At 32.1% G+C, this 6,817-nt stretch overlaps 1 protein-coding gene and 1 long non-coding RNA gene across 2 annotated transcripts in view; both read left to right on the forward strand.

Moving 5' to 3' along the window:
- The first annotated feature begins 991 nt into the window (after positions 1–991).
- LOC149798043 (uncharacterized) lies at positions 992–3,871 on the forward strand. The gene is made up of 3 exons (XR_016421575.1): positions 992–1,958; positions 2,229–2,379; positions 3,775–3,871. It is a non-coding gene; the product is annotated as an uncharacterized LOC149798043 (long non-coding RNA).
- A 615-nt stretch (positions 3,872–4,486) lies between these two features.
- LOC149798044 (mucolipin-2-like) overlaps positions 4,487–6,817 on the forward strand; it is a 39,390-nt gene continuing 37,059 nt past the window's right edge. The window contains exon 1 of the mRNA XM_089960528.1: positions 4,487–4,573. The gene's annotated coding sequence lies outside the window, so the exon portion shown is untranslated. The remainder of the gene's footprint in view (positions 4,574–6,817) is intronic.

Genomic DNA, 6,817 nt, shown 5'->3' on the forward strand with positions numbered 1-6,817 from the left:
CCATGGGAGTATCAAACTTTCGAATGGATGGTACATTGTATCCTTTTGTTAAAGGACACGGATGACGAGTACAAAATAAAACTTTAAGGTACGAGAAAGATTAGATGTCACAGCTATTTGTGTGTGTCACAAGTGAGTGTAAAAAAGAAATGTTTTGTAGAAAATATCAACAACGGAGACATGTAATACTAGCATGTAAAAAAAAACAAGCTATAATTTTGATCACCTTTCTAAAGTATATATTTGTCATTTATTTATTATTACGTTGCGTGAACGATCTCAAGGATGTAAATGGTGAATTGGGAAAGGAGTTTAAAGCTGATCAGGTGTCATACTTACTCTCCCTAAACATGTGAAACATTCAGATCAGAAGGCAAACATTTTGTCCAGAGCAATAATCATACTTTATTGTAAGTTAGTCCTTGAACTACTGAATTTTCTGAAGGAAATAATTTTGGTAATTCACTGAAGTGAGATATTTCTTCACTGGCCGTCAGTAGACACATATAACATACACTGTGCCAAGATATTTGAAGTTTTTTCTTAGACGTTTGCGTGGTGGAGTAGTACGTATGGCCGTCTCATGTTGAAGACGAATTGAGTACAAATACTTCAAGGTATCGTTTCATTTCGTTTCATTTGTAATGTGCAATTTTATTTTGATTTGGGAAGGAGAATTATTTTGTTTTCGAAATAAAAAAAAAAACAACAACAACAAAACAAAACAGCAGACTTAAACAGTCAACAGGTGATATTGACCTGTATCCAGTAAGTAAACTGTTATACATATTGCTAGCCAATGTGTTTTGAGCATAAAATAAAAAGCAAATTTGCTTGCTCCAGGTAAGGAATGACTATATATCATCTGGTAGGTTTAAAACGTAATACATTACTGAGTTCGCACCCACTAGGTGAAATACATTCGTTATTAACTCGTTCCAGCCTAATACCCTCTATAACTGATTATTTGTTCCAGTCTGATTATTTCGTTATGGACAAGGCATGAAAAATGTACATTCACTGCAGTTTAGTCCTTTATATTTTATTATTTTAAACCTTTTCTAGTAATTCAAGAGCTCCAAGACTATGTTAGAATTTAAATGTACAGACGTATCATATTGGTTTAAGGTAATTTATTTTGACTGTCATCTAATCTACCATGCGCATTTTTAAAAAAGATTAAATAAAAATATTTTGAAAAAAACAGGAAAGCGTGGAAATGTGATTAAGGAATGTATGAACTGTTGCAACGCGAGGATAATACACAATTCATCCCCAAAACTTTACGAATCGATCCGGCACCAGTTGCGATTGTAAATTTCTTGAAAAGAGTCCACAGCTTGGATCTCATTCTATCTCTCGTTCAGTTTTATTTTTTTTATCTTGTATACAATTTGGTATTCCTTGAGTAGTAATGTGAAATAATTTGTGATACTGTTCCGTGAATAAATATTTTGGACGTATGGGTAAGGAAGTCCATCGATCCCTAAATCTCTTCTTTGCTTCTTGTATTTATTATACAATCTCTATCTCTATCTCTCAGTTCATACTCGCTTTAGGGGAAGAGCTCGAGCTAGCTTAATTAGGTTCCTTGAATATCGGAATATTTTATATTTTCCGATTTTAGCAATAATGAGACATCATGACAATTTTGTATCATGTTTAAAAATTGAAACAAAAATAGTCCTTTAGTGTCTTCAGTTTTATGCTCTATTATGGTGGCTTTCGAAGACTATGCAAATACCATATCCAATATACACTTGTAGTTACATCAGTTTGGTGGGCATAGAAGATATTTCCAAGATCTTGTTGAGAAGGGATCTACAACGATCGAACATTTGCTGTTGAAAGACTGGTCACCAGAGTTAGAAACTCCACCATATCCCCCGTCACGCGGACCGTATGCCATTTATACACGTCAACATCTGATAGAGCATATCAATTATGCTGTGGAAAATGTAAGTGCGAAACTTCTATATTTGTGCATTCTATGTGGTGCACATTTATAAGTGTTTATCTAAGTTTGTGTAAGTGATTCAATTTGATCTTGTGCAAGGGTGTTTGAGAGAGAGAGAGTTACAGCAGAGAAAGAGAGAAGAAACTATAGAACATTAAGCACGTAAAGGTTATCTATGCTCCTGTCTTATAAGACATGGCGTTAATTCGTATTTGTCTTAACTTTGTAGTAATGTCCTCCTATTACGTTTATTTTGTTCATTCAATTTCAGTACTGCAATTTTGATAGTAAAGTCATCGGTGTCTACATCATTGTCTCATGTCTGAACAAAACCGACTTTGCGAGAATTTGTGTTACATTTTTTGAGTTTGACAACGTAGCTCCAGACAAAGGAATCTCACAAAAGCACCCAGTCATAAACGGTAACATTATATTGTAGGTTAACACACATAGAGTATGTGAATTAAATTGGCGGTAAACATCCCAGCTATTGACATCATTTGAAACATTTCATTTCACTAGTTAGATCGCTATTTTGGAGAAGAGAATGTTACTACGTTACTTGCAAGTAAATATGTTAAGGCACTCCCAATAGGACTGTCTTACATCTGCCCTAAATTAACACATATCATGCAAAATCAAACATCAATACAGCACGATGTTTACAAAATATCTTCAGTAAAGAATATCTTTAGGAGCCTAAAACATTATTCATAAATTGTCTGCGTAGACTGTTTCGTTTCAATAGCCATTAAACAAACTTCATGCAATATTTTCACAAGGCATCTTTGTTGTCTCACATTTTGAAATGTGAGAGAAATCAAATATATATTTTGATAAGTTTCAACATCTCAAGGCATATATCAATTCACAGTAAAATTCAAAAGAAGGAAAATAGTACATAAATATAGTATACAATTATTTTCCATGGTTTGGATTCTAAACTGCCATTCACATAACTGCAAAAGATACTTCTAGTTAGTAACATCGTTGTTATCAAGCTATATGTCTTCCTTTGCGGAAACACATTGTTATACGATTCTTTTTTGGTACAAACGTTGTTTATGAAGATTACACTCTATGAGAGTTTGCTAAGACCTTAGAAGATACAAATAGTCGTATAGACAGATCGTTGTTTAAGGAAAAGAGCTTTTAAAATATATAAAGAGCAACTGAGAATACTGGAATTGATATATAAGTCGAAAAATCAGCAATGGATACACAAGGATCTTTGAATTATAGTATTAACTGTTCTCCGAGAAAACGTTCTAGTATTATAAATTCTTTAATATTGCATGTTAATAACTTTGAAGTAATTATATTCTAATATGTTTACCAAGATATTCCAGTTTATACATTTGAGAAGGCTACTTTGATAGCTGCATCACATCTTCCCATCTCTCTTTGTACGTGTTTGCATCCACGTTGTTCTTCTCAGAAGTTCTAACTAACAAATTACTAAGTTCTTCGTCTAATCGATGAATGGAGTTCTTTACTTCAGTATTTACTTGTCTATCATTAAACCTAGTCCTAGGAACGCCATACTTCCATTACATTATATCAGATACCTTAATACAACAGTAAGGGTAACCGATATTTAAAGTCCATACCTTCTTCTTCTTTAAGTTTTTTGATCTCTCGTGAAAATCATATTCATTGGATCAATACGAAACGTTTGCTTATTTGCTAGATACTTTTGGATAACAAATTAAATTTGCACATTCAAATCAATTTTGTACAATGCATGAAAAATTATATCTGTAGTTTGAGCAACAACATCAGGACATGTATTGAATATGATTACTTCTTTCATAAAGCGGCATGTTTTGGTGCCAGCATGAATTCCAATAGTTCCTATGACATCGAGGAAGATATGAGGAGGAACAATATAAGTGAAGAAGCAGCATTTAAAAGGTAGGTATCTGCATTTAAGCTAGATGGACTTAATCGGATTATAAATTTAAATGAAACCATTCAGATACATTAACTTGACAAGCATCACTCTTTTGAAGACTAATTCTATTCTTTTACATCTTTTGTCTTTTAATTGTTGTCATCTATTACCGAAGCAAATCGAAAATCCACGTAATCAATATAAATGAAAAATACTGTATATTTAACAATATATGTGAATTACCCTGTAAGAAATCAACATCAATGTTGGTCTCAATATATGTTCAGTTAAGAAGAGTTGCTGATTTGTCTTGTATCAAGCAATTTCCATAGCTCTCAAAAATTAACAAGAGCCTAACATTGCGCTACTATGTATAATGAATCTGCATTTCGCTGTTTGCAATTATGCATGTTTGATTTTTATTAGCTTTGACTTATAATGACGCACAGAAATCAAAAAAGGAGCTTTAAACTTAACTTTGCTATTCGACAATCAAATACAACAATTCTTATGTGATGCATTTCAATAGTTTTGCTACAGAACTACATCTTTATAAGATAAGCTTATTTCAATAAGTTTGTATTTATATTTATCGCTGGAACATTACACCCTGATTATACTCTCCTTTTAGGTTCCTCTCAATTACCATATCGTTCGAAGTCAACTCATTACGATTAGCTAAAGACCATAAAAGTGGACAATGCCTTCATGTCGATGTGAATGTAAGTATTGCATTACCTTTTAAATACAGCATTGAACATGCTATTAAAATAACGATGCGATCAATAACTTTAGACCAAGGATAATTCGTGCAATTGTGTAAATTATCATACGAGCAATTATTTTGTTCATCTCCTTGACAATTCCTATACGGTTAGCCTACAGTTGCTGATTACTTAATTAATGAGAGATGCAAACCTGTTCCCATGTAACCTGATGCACTGTGCATTGAGACCATAATTATCTAGAAAGAATGTTTTGTATCCCCTCACTGAAATAATGGTCTGCATTTAAAAGACACACTATTAGCCTAACTGGCTAACTGAATTGAATAATGTACCTCGTTACAGCTGTTACATTGTTGGTTGAGACATTTGTAACCAAGCAATGTGCTACATCTTACCTATCTTTTATCTATATTTTTGCCCAACAACTCATTTATCTATCAATCTGCCTATTTGTACATAGCCGGCTGTTATTTATTTTCTTTCTTTCTGACTGCCTTCTACCCTTCCAATGTGCCGGATCATGCTTTTGTATATAAGGCTACCTATAAAGAACATTTTATATGTGATTCCTATTTGGTTTTTAGTAGGTTTACTATTTATTTTGCATATCATCATTTATATATATATATATATATATATATATATATATATATATATATATATATATATATATATATATATATATATATAGACATACATACATATACTCTACAAATTACATTGTAACCTGCTTAATTCACACGTAGCACAGAAACTATATTGGACCCATCAATTTACCATTGATTTTAATAAAATTATTAATTTTGGAAGTATTACTTCATAAGGTAAATTAGCTCTCCCACCATTTATACCATTCCACTCAGTTATGATAATGACCCTACTATACATATATACGTCTCAGAAGAATTTCTAACCAAGGAATTGAAATGTATTTTGAGCTGATACCTTCAGAAAATAAATTGATTCCAAACCAGAATACCACAATGATATACTAATTAAATATCCATATTTTAAATGTAAATTTGTAACTTCTGAAGACTGAACATATTTTAAATAGTCATTTGTTAAGTTATGCCGTACTATAATTTGAGAATAGTAACTCGTGTACATTTACTACTACTATATAGTTCTGCTATAGTAAAGATTGCCTAATTGTCATGCACCATAGCATCATCGGCAACAACAGGGATGTATGTTTATCTGAGACAAATAATAAAATTCGAGATCAGTCAGTGACAAGAGTATGGCAAAACCTGAATAATAGTGATGGCGTGATATGGTATCATGACTGGTCCCTCACATGATATAACCATCTAATTTTCCTACTGCTGAATTTGAGTAGTAAAATTAATATTGATTAAATTCTGGATTGACCACAATGCTTAAAATGTATGTATGATATGTAATTTTGATTAATTTTATTTTATATTTATAAAGATGAATTTCTTTGATAGTAGTAGTCAGCACGGTTACTGGTAAACGCGTGCTCAGCAAAGTTATGATTGGTGGTCTAATTTGATTTTAAAAAGTACCTTCGCATTTATCGTTTGGAAAGAACACATACACAAGTTCATTTTATATTTATTCCTAATTTATTCCTAATTTCTATCAAATTTAGTTTCACACAATGGTGGAAAGTTCTGGACGTGCCTACTGACTGTTTATTCAGATGTCAAGGGGCAATTGTAAACCCTGAAGACATGTAATGTCTAAATGCTCACTATTTCCAATTACTAAAGGAAGGAATTTGGTTTTGACATGGGTTTGACATGGGAATAAGGAAATGCGTCTTTAGTCATGTGAAATTTGCGAATTTGGTTTTGCTTAGATAGTTTTGAGATAATTACTAGTATTTATTCTGTACCCGTCCTAACATGTAATCTTTAACTATATCATAAAGTTGAAAAGTATTCGTGCAAACGTTTACGGTGAAAGAGCAAAAGAGAGAGGGGGAGGTTCGAAAAATGTGAAATCAAAACACTATTCGTCTTTATACATTCAACACTCACTAAGACTAGAATTGAAGCATATTTATTGCGATTAAAATATCGCTTTATAGTCAAATTTTCCACCTTCTCTTTTATAGAGATGATATAGCGATAGTGTAGTATAGTTTTGAATTTAACTTCATGTTTACTGGATTCATTAATTCATTTAGCTTTAAAACTGACTACGCACTGAATTAAGAGCAATAGTGATGCATTGAATGTAAAATATTATTAAGCTTCTAGCGATACT

The sequence above is a fragment of the Sinohyriopsis cumingii genome, chromosome 6, assembly GCF_028554795.1.
Source record: "Sinohyriopsis cumingii isolate HCF-2022 chromosome 6, ASM2855479v2, whole genome shotgun sequence".
Lineage (NCBI taxonomy): Eukaryota > Metazoa > Mollusca > Bivalvia > Unionida > Unionidae > Sinohyriopsis > Sinohyriopsis cumingii.